This window comes from Mastomys coucha, unplaced genomic scaffold (assembly GCF_008632895.1).
Source record: "Mastomys coucha isolate ucsf_1 unplaced genomic scaffold, UCSF_Mcou_1 pScaffold22, whole genome shotgun sequence".
Taxonomy (NCBI): domain Eukaryota; kingdom Metazoa; phylum Chordata; class Mammalia; order Rodentia; family Muridae; genus Mastomys; species Mastomys coucha.
In genome coordinates, this window is record NW_022196905.1 from 177,529,145 (window position 1) to 177,542,724 (window position 13,580).

General features: G+C 44.7%; 1 protein-coding gene across 5 annotated transcripts in view; it reads left to right on the plus strand.

Annotated features, from left to right (window-relative positions):
• Trmt9b (tRNA methyltransferase 9B (putative)) overlaps positions 1 to 13,580 on the plus strand; it is a 59,604-nt gene that overhangs the window by 24,793 nt on the left and 21,231 nt on the right. For all 5 annotated transcript variants that reach the window (XM_031339547.1, XM_031339545.1, XM_031339546.1 and 2 more), the window contains one exon: positions 9,109 to 9,300. The gene's annotated coding sequence lies outside the window, so the exon portion shown is untranslated. The remainder of the gene's footprint in view (positions 1 to 9,108; positions 9,301 to 13,580) is intronic.

Consider the following 13,580-nt stretch of genomic DNA (forward strand, 5'->3'; position numbering starts at 1 on the left):
GGAGGGGAGACTGGGAAAGGAGAAATTTACATGTAAATAAAGAAAATATCTAATAAAAAAAAAGAAAAAATATTTAAAGTAGTAAACAAGAGAATAGATGAAGGGAAGGATAAAATGGATATTCCTAGAAACTTCTGAGTAGTTTCCAAACACCTGAGTTGGAGGCAGAGGCTGATATTCAAGACCAGGGAATAGCAAGGGTCCCAGATCCACATCTCTTAAGAAGGGCCTTGGTTGCCTGGTGCAGTGTCTCTTAGGGCCTAAGGAGCTGTGTCCGGGAAAGTAGAAACAGTTAGACCTTGACCAGCTGCTCCTAGAAATGAATGGTGTGTGGAAGGACTGTTGCTGGGCAATCCTGGCAGGAACAGGAAGCTCACAGAGAGAACTGCTGTCTTCTCTGACTCCTGCCTGCCAAGTCCCCTGGCGGTAGAGTCACCTGGCAAAGAAGGAATGTTGTTTAGAGTAGGAAGCTGTAAATTTGCTAACAGGTGTGGTCCAGAGTGTGTTAGTGGCTGTTCCCCTCATAATGAGGCAGCTGGCTACACTACCTAAGCAGGACTTGCAGAAGTAACTGAAAGTCTTGTTTTTATTGTGGTTTAAAACACACACACACACACACACACACACACACACACACACACACACACACATACCTTACTATTTTAACCATTTCTAAATATGCATTTCAGTGGCATTACATACATTTATGTAACTGCGCAACCATTACCACTGGGAGAGAGTTTCCTTGTCTGAAAGTTAGGGGAAAAGATCTGTGTCTCTGTCCAGGTCTCTTTTAGCAGCAGCAGCAGCAGCAGCAGCAGCAGCAGCAGCAGCAGCAGCAGCAGCAGCAGGAGCAGCAGCAGGAGCAGCAGCAGCAGCAGCAGCACAATCCCCCATAGATTCCACCTCTGGGTACATGAAGTCATCTATGAGTCCTCCTTGTCCACCATTACTGTTTGGCAAAGGAACACTCTAACACTCTAACACTCTTTAACAGTAAGAAGGAGAGTCTGCTGTAGCTTGTGGCTGCTCCGTATGCAGTGACAGCAGTGATTTGGAGCTGGAGCAAAGAGAGCCGTGCTGTAGATGACACCAGGCAAACAAACACATAGGTTCTCTGGTTTAAAAGGGGGCACAGAGAAAACCAGCAATGGTCGGTCTCTCCCCCCTCCTTCCCTCTCCCCTTCCTTTCTTTCCCTTCTTACCTTCTTTTTTTTTTTTTTTAATCATTTTTGTTCTTTAAGTTTTTCTCCATGACACCCAGTTTGCTGGAGGACAACCGAAGACCTGGCATTGTCAGGTGTCCTCTGTTCATAGATGTGAAGTTGGCAGAGCAAAGGAGACGAGAGCCATCAAGCTGGGGCAGCTTGAATGAAGGCCTTCGTCCTTAGAGGTGGTTGTGAAATTAGAGCTTAACCCAGAACATGAATTACGTTCACACATTGAGGGACTGTTTATTTTTTAGAGCTATTGGAACATACTTTAAACTAATGAGAGGATCTGGGAGCATGGAGAAAAGGACGCAGGAGGAAATTGTTCACGGTCAGAACGAGATTCAGTATAGGGCCAGTGGGATGGCTTTACGGGACAGCACAGTTCATCTCCTTCCCTCAGAAGAAGATATGAAAACATGCAAATAGGTTAGTGGAATGACTTGCATGAAGTTATCATATACTGATTTCTTCATGAGTGAGAAAAACGAAATGCTCTGGAATTGAAGCTTCGCGCTGTCAGAATGCTCATCTACCATCTGTAATTATTTTGCCTTTACCTGTGGGGTTGGCTTTGCAATTGTCCTTCCAAGGATGCTGGAAAGTTACCATAGGTCTAGGGGCTGCTCTGAGAATTGGAGGAAACATGGGATTGATTGAGTTGTCTCTTGCTGATAAGCAAACTCCTTTGGGATGGGAGTAGGTGCGTCTGCAAGGTAAGGCTCATCCTTACGCAGGTGAAGAGGACACATGTCCCTAAATTCTTAGGTCCAGCTTTTATCCTGAATCTTAGAACTTCACCTAAACCACTCAGCAAGGTGCAAATGCCCACACACTTTATTAACTTCCGAGTTCTTTATTGTTGAGCTTTAGTAACCCCGTGCAACTTCAATAGTTATGGGAATCATGCTGACAGCTGGAGTTAACACCTTAGTCCTTAGAGGTTAATTTTCTCCTTCTTAAGCTAGTCAAGTGCTTTACCACCTCCTTAATTCATTCCCTGGAGAGAGCAGCACTGACTCCTAAATGCTAACTCCTCCATGTGGACACCTAATTCCTACAACCTGGTTAATAAGTTAGACTTTTAACCACTGGAAGCTGCCAGCTCACGCTGTGGGTCATTAATGATGCTGCTCAGGGTTTTCATATTTCACTGAGTGGATTGAAGCACAATTGCCAGTGCTTTATAAAATTAGTCAAAATTGGGGTTTAGAGAAACGTTTCAGCTATTGAAAGCACTTGCTGTGCTTGCAGAGGACACGGGTTCAGTGCCGAGCACCCCCATGGGAACTAACGATCATCCATAATTCAAGTCCCAGAGAATCTGATGCCCTTTTCTGGCCTCTGCAGGTGCTTTTCACAGATAGGGGAAGGGAATCACTCACACACAAAAATTAAAATAAATGAATATATTTTTTAATTAGTTAAGGTGGACAGGGGAGGTGGCTCCGGCCATAAGGAACTAGTCTCGCAAGCCACGTGACTCAGGTTCAGTCTCTGGAACCGACGTGAGGAGCATAAGATGCTCTAGTGGCTGAGTATAGGACCCATGACCAGGCCATGCTATTTGATTTCTAGGGCTGCTATAATATCTGGCCACAAAGTGGGTAGCCTAACGCAGTAGGAATGTCCTCTTTCAGGGCTCTGAAATCCAAACATCCTAATTCACCTTGTGAGCAGTGCCATGCACCATGGAAGGTTCAGGGAGAAACCCCTCACTTTCTCTACCATTGCTAGTGGCTCCAGACATCCCTGGCTGTGTCACCTTTCCGGAAATCACGGCCTCCCATCTTCCCCTTCCTTCCTTCTCCTGTGCCGTGGGTTGTAAGAACACTTCCCTCTGGGTGTAGGCTGGACGTGGCTAACCAGGATAATCTCATCTTGAAGCCCTTAAGTACACCCATAAACTCATGTTTCCAAGTACACTAAGTCTTGCAGGTCCCAGTGATGAGGACATCTTTTGGAGGACCACCACTGAACCCACTAAAACATCCCGCAAGAAAACAGTGAATGGGGAAACTCCCCTGCTTCAGTAATTAAAGAGACAGACATGGCCCCCCAATCTCACCAGTTTTCCATACTATGAGATTGTCCCAACAGAAAATGCAGTTGGGAAAAAATTACACTTTGGTGTTTGTCAGCCAGAAGAACCTAAGAGTAGCCACTGCAGTCTGAGTAGCCCAGTGTATCTGAATAATATAGTGTGGCATAGAGGGCACCTATATAGATCTGTACAGATAGATGTATGCATATATACATCTGTACAGATAAGTGTTGCTTATCTATAGGAGAGAAGAGCTCCACAGAGAAGGTGGCACAAGGTCAGCCTCGATTATGTGTCGGCAGTGGTCCAGGGGAGAAAGGAAAATGCAGGCAGAGAGGGAACCCCATAAAGACACAAACTGTATTCAGATCATAAGCAGAGAGTGAAGGCAGAGCTGAGACTAGAGGCTTGAACCACAGTGTACATGTGTGCCTTGTCAAAAAGCAAGATCTTCTTCATGAGAGAAGCCGTGCGTCGATTTCCATCCTGATATGAAATTCTTATCTCACTGAAAACAAGGGCTTGCCTTTGTTCTACCAGGGGCAGCGGCAGAGTTCAGGTGTCTATGGCAGGTGAGTCCTGAGCAGAGCTGCCCAAGGCCCAGCTGGACTCACACCAGGGCAGCCTTTCTGTAGCATGCTGATGTACTAGGACTTTTGTTCATCACTGATGACAGTGGAAGACTGCCAGGGCGAGCTTCAGAATATAGATCTAAGAACGTGGGGAGTCTGAGGGGGCGGAGGTAGGGCGCCATTACAGTCATCTGTTTCCCAAACTCTAGTTCTTTATGACAGGGTTAGTTTGTGAAAATGTTGTCATCGGTCCACAGTGAGATAAAAAACGTTTACAAATATGGTTTAATTACCTTTTCATAAAGTTAATCTGTATTCAATTTGAAAGGACTCTTCTTTCTGAAATTACAGTCTCTTACCTTCTGTGGGAGTAATGATCTCCCTCCATCTGAGCAATTATGGTGGCAGTAAATGCTGAGCTTTAAAATCCCTGTGTGTCACACCATCAGTCATCTGTGTGATGTCCCCAGCTCCTGTCCTAGATTTCAGTGAAAAATCAGCTTTTCCTTGTTAAGCACATAACCCCTTGAGATTTCTCCGATTGTAAAACCTCTAAGAAGACTCCTGGGCTTAGTATGTACCTAACCTCAGGCTAAGGGAATGGAAAAGACTTGGGGAGACACAGGAGAGGCAAGTTGGGAGGGGAACCCACAAAATGAGGTCCTTGCCAGTCAAGCTTTCCATACTTTGTACACACAAGGACTCTTCGTGAGATCCAAGTGTATCATCAGTGTTATGCTTTTAGTGAGAAACCCAGAGTGCCTGCTCTAAAGCTAGTTGTGTTACAAAACATATCTTGTGAAAGATGTTAACACAGCCTCGTATTTCCCCCTCTGTTTCATTCAAGAAAAAAAAAAATCATGACTGTGCATTCGTTGTTTTTCTAGTTAAGTGCTATAATCTTCCTTTACAATCTCTTTGTAGAACAATTCCCCATCCCCCCACCCCCAGCTCTGGGTGACCATCCATCCTGACAGCAAAATGGACTGGTGATGAATGATTGCGCCTGGTATGGCTGTCCAGAACACTAGAATCCTCTCCTTCGGGCTGCTCTAGTAAGATCTGATGCTTTGATCTCTGTGCAGATGGGAAGTTAATGTCAAATTGACACCAGCAGGGAAACCCATGGGGAAGCTGGCCACTCTCTTTCCATGTCCCTTAAATTCTATATTTGATTTCCTTGTTCTTTTCTGGCATTTTCTTGTCTATGAGCTCAGAATGAATTATATAATCTAGTTAGCATGAAGAAGATGGAGCCATTGCCTGTGGAGAAGCAGCCGCGCATGCTCACATTCCTGAATATCATGCTACTCCCTTTGATTGTGAGGACAATAGTCCACTCGAAAATAGAAGTCCATTTAGACAAAGAATCCTGGGAATTTTTGAAGAAAATAATAAAGTTTTGTTGGGGACCTGTTGGGTACTTTTCCCTTAAAAAACAAAACAAAACAAAACCGTATTTCCTATTTGTCTCCTTCACCTCAATATACTGATAGGCATTGTGACTGCAGATGGGGTGCATTCCCCCAGGGTCCTGTATTTTGTTGTTGGAAGCCCCACTTCATAGGCTTTCCATTGGAATGCTCTCTGTTTTGTTCCCTTTGCTGCCCGGTTCACTGGGATCTATCTCTCTGGCGGATCTTAGGGAGTCTCTGTGCAGGGTTCTCAGCATTAATAAGACCGGTTCACTGGGCTCGAGTCTTAATGGAGCCACAGAGTCCCTGTCACTCCAAACTGTCGAAGCAGCTCTTAGCATGTGTGCTTTTAGTCAGTCAGTCCTTGCTCACTCCTTTTGTACACGGCCATTGTCCTTGGCTGGTTTCTCTTAGGCTAGAGTCTAGACAGTGGGAAATTGCAACCCTACACACCTTCCTTTTCTTGTCTCATGGTTGCCAGCGCAACTCTTACCTGTACCCTCATACTTCTTGAATGGCATTGAACTGTCTGTCTCTCTAGTAGAGGTGGCAAGATGACATCTGTGGAGGTCAAGTGTTAACAGCCCGTGTGTTCTCACCTCACCTTATTCATTCTGGATGTTTCTCCTCTGATAGGCTGTACTCCGTGGCCAAGTGGTAGGACAATGTTTCATTTTGTTTCTTTGTTGGGTTTTATTGTTGCTGCTGCTGCTATTTTCATGATCTCTAATCCAGCCCACTGTCGAAAGTTTCAAGTCCCTTTTACATGTCCTTCAAATACCCCAAGAACCGGCTGTCCAGGCCCGCACCCGGAACCTCCTCTTGTACTCCCTCTGATGGGATGTCACAGCATTGACCATCTAGGAGCCCTGATTGAGAGGACGATCTGTCTAATCTTTATCCTTGGCATTTTATCTGTACTCAGAAGCATGTTAACCTTGAGAATGTTCCATTAGTTTCTGTTAAATAAATGATAGCTCGGTGCTAACTCAGTAAAGAAAAGCCTTTAACCCTAACATTGCCTTTGCTCTGAGGTTAAGCTATGACCCTCTTCCAGGACAGCTCATGCACAGGCTGTGCCTCAATGTTTCAGAAGGTTTGTGTCGGAAAATGGTTTCCCATTAGCACAGGGAGAAGTGGAGACAGTGGTTTTTTTGTTTTTGTTTTTGTTTTTGTTTTTGTTTTTGTTTGTTTTTTTTTTTTTGGTTTTTCAAGACAGGGTTTCTCTGTGTTGTCCTGGCTGTCCTGGTACTCACTCTGTAGACCAGGCTGGCCTCAAACTCAGAAATCCACCTGTCTCTGCCTCCCAAGTGCTGGAATTAAAGGCATGAGCTACCACCGCCTGGCCAGTGTTTATTTTAATATCAAATGGCTGACCAAGTTCAAGGACTCATCTGAATTCAGACTTATAAAGACAGATTCTACTGTGTTTTAGATTTACCTGGTTACTTCCTGGAGGAGATAACAGGATTCAATTACTTTAGAGAGGGGCAACTTTGGATCTAACTTAGGACAACTAAGTCAGTAATGTACAAGTCTATGGAGAATATGAATGGAGCGTATAGAAAATCCAGGTGCTTACCTGTACCTTCTATATCGCTTCCTACTCTTTCCATTAGCTGCTATTACTGAGTAAAACATCAGAGCCTTCAGCAGTCCTCGGAGTGGGCGAACAGATCTGCCACTAGTGCCAAAGAAAAAGCACATACAGAGCCGGGCTGGGGGTAACAATGTGCGCCCAGGCTGGGGAGGGTCATCCAAGTGGTAAGCCTTTGCATCAGATATAGCCTACGGGCTTAGTAAACAAATTTATCTTATTTATGATTAGAGCAATTTGGGAACAGGTGCTTAACTATCCAGGAGCTATCTCAAAATCTCTCCCTAATGTACTTCCTTAAAAAGTCCTTTTTTTTAGCCAGGCAGTGGTGGTGCACACTTTTAATCCCACCACTTGGGAGGCAGAGGCAAGCAGATTTCTGAGTTCGAGGCCAGCCTGGTCTACAGAGTGAGTTCCAGGACAGCCAGGGCTACACAGAGTAACCCTGTCTCGAAAAAACAAAACAAAACAAAACATCCTTTTTTGATGCTCGGTAGTACAGGCTAGATACCTGCCTGTGACTTTCTGACATCTTGAGCTCAAATGGTATTGCAAAAGACCCGAGACTCCTCACAGATCCTTAAAGAGGGATGATTCTGTGCAGTTTAGAAAATGGCCTGCCATACCCATTGTGTTTTGAGATTTGAATGAGTGAATTTATTAATCATATAGCAAGCAAAAAATAAGAGATCAGTAATTAATTAGGAGAGAGAGAGAGAGAGAGAGAGAGAGAGAGAGAGAGAGAGAGAGAGAGAAAGCAGATCATTATCAGACCGAGTGCTCACAATGTCTGGCACAGACAACCAGACTAGCTGGACTGGGGGCAGATTGCAGTCTTACAGACATACTGGGAAAGAAAGACGAAGAAAGCTAAGAGAGCCAGCTAGAGTTCCTGAACAAGCTTTCTCTTAGTGACTTCTTTCCCTCTGTGGGCATTTTTGGGTCATGGGATAAATAATACTAAGCACTTTGGGTAATGGGTTACCTTCTGGCTGTTCTCAAAAATGCAGCATTTGTATTCTTGAGGTATTTTGCTCTTTTCTTTCCTCCGAGTTTCAGACTTGTGGGGGATGGGCGCAGACTGCTCCCAGGTGATGGGTCCTGAGAGCTGTTTGAGATGAAAATGCTTGAGTCTAAAATGGAGGAGCCAATCCCACTTCCAGCATCAGCTTCTCAGTGAGCTCAGTCGTCACTTGAGAATAGAGCAATATAGTGTGTGCCACTGAGACCCAGATTACAATTATCAGGGTGGCTGAGTGGGGATGCATGTGGCTTTCTACTGCTTTTTATCCCAACCCAATCTTGGTACCAGAAGGCATTTGCTGTAGTCTTTTATGTGTGCAGATGTACCCAACACAGACAGCAGTGGCTGATGGAGATTGAAGTCTGGTGGCCTCACTTGTAGATAAGCAATGGAGACTGGGTGTTTATTACAGAGTGGACTCTGTCTTTGATGTCAGGCAGCTCTTGGAATCTCATTCAGTACCCCATAATTTCTGGGTTATAAAGAGCTTTTTGTTATGTGGATCACCTTTTTGTTTGTTTGTTTGTTTGTTGTTTTCTTAGTTGTTGAAAGTCTTTGCTAGATTTCATGATAACCTTATAAAAAATTTTTTTAAAAAAATGTATGAAGAATGCTGATTGACCAGGAGGACTTGTCCATAGGATGAGGAAGAGGAGCTGATACTGTGAACGGAGATGGCTCCTCACTCTCTGTGAGCTCATGTGTGCTGCAGTGGTCCTGTTGTGTCTGGAAGGCATTGTTTCATTGGTGTCTTCTATCCCACTGGCTCTTACAGTCTTTCTGCTTCCTCTTCTGCGAAGTTCCCTGAGCCTTGAAGGGAGAGGCTCAATGAAGACATCCAATTTAGGGGCTGAGTGTTCCAAGGTTTCTCTTATCCTGGACACTGTCCAGCTATGGGTCTTTGTATTAGTTCTCATTTCCTGCTGGAGGAAGCTTCCCTGATGGTGGCTGAGAGAGAAACTGATCTTTGGGTGTAGCAGAGTGTCTCCAGGAATCATTTCATTGCTACACTCCGTTAGCAGAGCAATAGTATCAAGTAGTATACCACTGGATTTGAGATGACCCTCCGTGCTTATGATTTGGGATAAAAGTACTTTTTTAATAAACTGTCCTGATAACTCCGGCGCATTCCACATACTGGCCTTTCCTTGTGGCTCCCACCTCCTTTAGTGGGACTCATAGGTCAGTAGCAGGTTTTATATTCTTCTTTTGTTAAGTGGCTTGTTTTGTTGTTTTTCCTTGTAGGGCCTGGATTCTCTTCAGAGACGTACACTGAGTGGTGGATCCTCTGAAGGGCAAAGGATCAGGCTCGTTGACTTGATTCCCTCTCCTTCCATATTGAGAGAATCCTGAGAAGCAACTGTTCCTCTCTGAGACAGGAAACTGCCATGATTTACCAAAACAAGAAGTAACCCATGTGATCACAAGATGAGTCAGGTTAGTAGCTCCCCTGCTCTTACAATAGTTCAAAGACTGTGGGGGGATTTAGCAGTGTGCATATGCATTAAACCCAAATCCTATGTTTAAAATGCATGTTGAGATGCTAGAAAGTAGACTGAAGCTTCATTTTTGCCCTGAGTCAGGGAAGGGAATAAAAACTATACGAACATATTTGGTATTTGCTAGTGCTTTTCTAAGATAACATAAGTGTGTATATACACTACACACACACACACACACACACACACACACACACAAACACACACACACACACGCTTTTGAGACAGGGTTCCTCTATCCTGGAACTCACTCTGTAGACCAGACTGACCTCAAACTCAGAGATATACCTGTTTCTGCACCCCCACCCTACCCCAGTGCTGGGATTAAAGGCAGGTACCACCACTGCCTGGTCTGATCTAAACATATTTTTTCTTTTTTTTTAAGATTTATTTATTTATTTATTTATTTATTTATTTATTTTGGTTTTTCGAGACAGGGTTTCTCTGTATAGCCCTGGCTGTCCTGGAACTCACTCTGTAGACCAGGCTGGCCTCAAACTCAGAAATCCACCTGCCTCTGCCTCCCAAGTGCTGGGATTAAAGGCGTGCGCCACCACTGCCCGGCAAGATTTATTTATTTTATATATTTGAGTACACTGTAGCTGTCTTCAGACACACTAGATGAGGGCATTGAATCCCATTACAGATGGTTGTGAGCCACCATGTGGTTGCTGGGAATTGAACTCAGGGCCTCTGGAAGAGCAGTCAGTGCTCTTAACCACTGAGCCATCTCTCCAGCTCCGAAATATATTTTTAGGTAATAGGTTTAGTAAACAATAATGGAGATGTTTGAAGCGCCATGTGTTTGAAAGTGCAGTAAAGGCCACCTATTCTAAAGAAGTCTTGTCATTGTTCTGATCAACTTTAGATTCTTACTTCAGAATTACAGTTGGGTATTTTCAATATCTTGAAAATTTAAAGCAGGATTGGGTGCTGAATTTTTATGAACTATTGTGTCTCTTCTGGCACTTATAGTATTTATATTTATTATCCATTTAAGATATGTGGCAGTTATATAGCCAGGGTGTGTCTATAAAACTTATCTCTCAATGGACAAGCAATAGTGCAAAGTAGTACCAGGGAACCTGAGTCGTCAGTGCTAGTACCAGCCTGAGTCTGAGTCTCAGGACCACTGAGTCTGTGCTCTGCCCCTCTGAGAGCTCTCTGGGCCTTGGGCGCAGTATTCACAGCTTCAACCTAAGACCTCCTAGACTGTACTGTTGTCTGGTGAGGGGAGTCAATGCAGCAGCTATTAATTCATTTGCTCTGTGTCCAGCACTGTCTGAGGCAATTTTGTTGGTGTGTGTATTATATATGTCTTATACATATCATATATGTGCATCACATGTATCTCCTGTCCCAGTGCCCACATTCTAAGTTTATACTCCAGTTGAAAACATGCACAAGTGAAAGTTAAAAATCCTTCAGGGGTCTCTCTTGCCTCTGGGGTAAAGCTTGCAGTCTTCATTCCTCCATGAAAAACCTCCATGATGTAGCTCCTAAATCTGCAATGGCTTGGATAAGATATGAGTGTGTCTGATGAACGTTCACAGGAGCCTGGTCTAAGTGTGGCAATACTGAGAGATACTTCAGGAAAACAGCTCCAGCCTTGGCAAGAATAGAGATTCTAAATTCATGGAGGGAAATTATAAATTATAGCCAGCAAGCCAGGGATGTCATAAATGCTGTCATGGGGCTGGAAAAAGAAGAGCTCTGGGGGACAAGAATAATCCTTCCTAGAGTTCCTTAGACCTCTGTGGGTCAAGGGTGATATCTGCCTCCTTGATGGACCAGCAGGAAAACCTTGTCTTGGGGGCATCTTCAGCTCTTCCTAGGGTGTTTACCCATGTATGGGAAACTGGTATATTTTTATGGACCTTCAGGAAGTGTCATACCAGGGTGAATGAAAGCAAACCTTTCATTTTGTTTTATTTTTGGTCACATCTTATGCATACCCAGAGCTTGCCCCTGAAATTGTGGCTGCTGCTTGCTCTTTTTCTCAGCCCAGTTTGGCATTCCCACAATTACACATGGTGGCCAAGGAAGGTAGCAATAGGTACAGACCTTCCTGCAGAGGGACACAAGGAAGGACACCTTTGGAGTGAGGGCTATGGTCCTTATGTTAATGGTCTGTGTAGCTTTCTCCATGGCTACATATAACAAGACCTAACAGGTTAGGTGCTTTTATTATGTGCAGGGTTTTGTTTGTCAGCCATACCTGTTTTAAAATTCAAAAATTAAAAAGAGATCTCACTGAATTGTCTTGAGTTTTATGATTCATTTCCTCATTAAACATGTTATAGAATGAGCTGTGTAGGTCAATGATAGAGTTGGGGTGAGGGTGGCAGAGAGTGTAAGGAGTGTAAGTGAGACCCTGGATCCTATCTGTGTCACCAACACACACACACACACACACACACACACACACACACACAAAGAGAGAGAGAGGGAGACAGAGACAGAGACAGGGACCTCCCGTGAAGATCCCTTTGTCCATACAAACCCACACAGAGAGACAGAGAAAGACACAGAGACAGACAGACATACAGAAAGACAGATAGACACACACACAGAGGCAGAGACAGAGAAAGACTGACAAACACACACAGAGAGACAGAGAAAGACACAGAGACAGACAGCAGGCAGACACACAGAAAGACAGACAGGCACACACACAGAGAGAGAGAGAGAGAGAAAGAGAAAGAGAGAGAAAGAGAGAGAGAGTTAGTTTAGACTAAAGGAGTTAGGGTTATACCATCTCAAAATAATCCTAATTAATATGCTGTCTCTTTCACACTGAATTCAGTTGTAACTTGAGAAAGGGCCATTTGACAGTGAAACATAAAGGTTGTTTTGAGGGAGATGTCCTCTGCCTGCCAAGCCTGGACAAGAGCCGTGTCACCACAGACTCACTGAATGTCTAACACATCTGTATAAAGTCTTTAAAGGAGCCCTTATCTTCCACACACACTCTCCCACTCTCACACTCATCTCTTGGTAACAACCTTGGACTTTACCCCCAGTTCCCATAAGCACTCTCAACCCCAACCCTCCCCCCACCTCCCACCACCCCCCCCTCGCCGCATCTCTTGGTAACAACCCCGGACTTTACTCCCTGACCCCACTCTTTCATTTGTCCTGTCCTTCCTTCACATGCTTATTTCTCCTTGTGTCTAAAAACCATAAAAACATCATGGGCTCTCCCGTGAAAATCCCTTTGTCCATGCAAAACTAATAAAGCTTCCTTTTTGGAGACAGGGGAAAGGGATCCAGCAAGCCACAGGCTGCTTAAAGATGTTTCTATTCAAAAGCAATCCTCATCTTTCCGGATCGTGATTGACACCCACAGACAGTCACGTGGCTTTGCCTGACTCAAGAAGATGAAGTGTTTAATCACACATGCAGAAGAGATAATCCAAACACTTGTGATTTCTCAATGAGGGCCCTGCTTCCAGGAGCAGGAATTGCTAAATGTCCTTTGAGCCAGTCCCCAGCCAGGCACGTGCTCTGTTAACTTCCCATTGTTTCCTCTTCTCTCTTTCTTGCTCTAAGGAATACAAGCTGCAGTACTTGGTGTCAGCATGAGCTGGGCTAGGCAAGGCAGACAGGGATAAGATAAGAGACGCAGCAAGCTTAGACTGAGGAGGCATTGACTCTGCCCCAGGAGGGTTAAGATTAGCTTGTCCGACCACAGGAGCCCAAACCACAGAGACTGTGATACTGCACGGCAGTATCCTGTTACCCAGACATTCTCCTCTCTCTTCAGGTTGCCTTCCCTGACCTCATTGCCTCTACTTGGAGATGGGTCTTCTCCGTATGGTAGGAAAGATGGAGCCAACAGCTTGAACTTTTCCTCTTCCCAACTGTGATATCAGAGGGGAAGCCACTTGCTGTTTAGCTCCACACTGAGATAACCTGCTGAAGGACCCATGTGGGCCTGACTTACCTACTCACCCTGACCAGTGACTGTGTTCAGGGATGTGGGTCAAGCACAGCTGCATCTGAGCAGTGCAAGGTGCAAGTATCAGAAGAGGGGCACGAAATAGTTCTGAGTTTCAGCACAGAGCTTAGTATGACTCCTTCCTACTTCTCAGCTCTCTCTGACTCACTAGTGAGTACCGTGTGGGCCTTCGCTCCCCAAACAGGTTTCAGCCTACAAGGCACTGAAACTGGGCACGTGCCTTACAGTCACTTACTTCCTCATCATGAGTGGGCCTC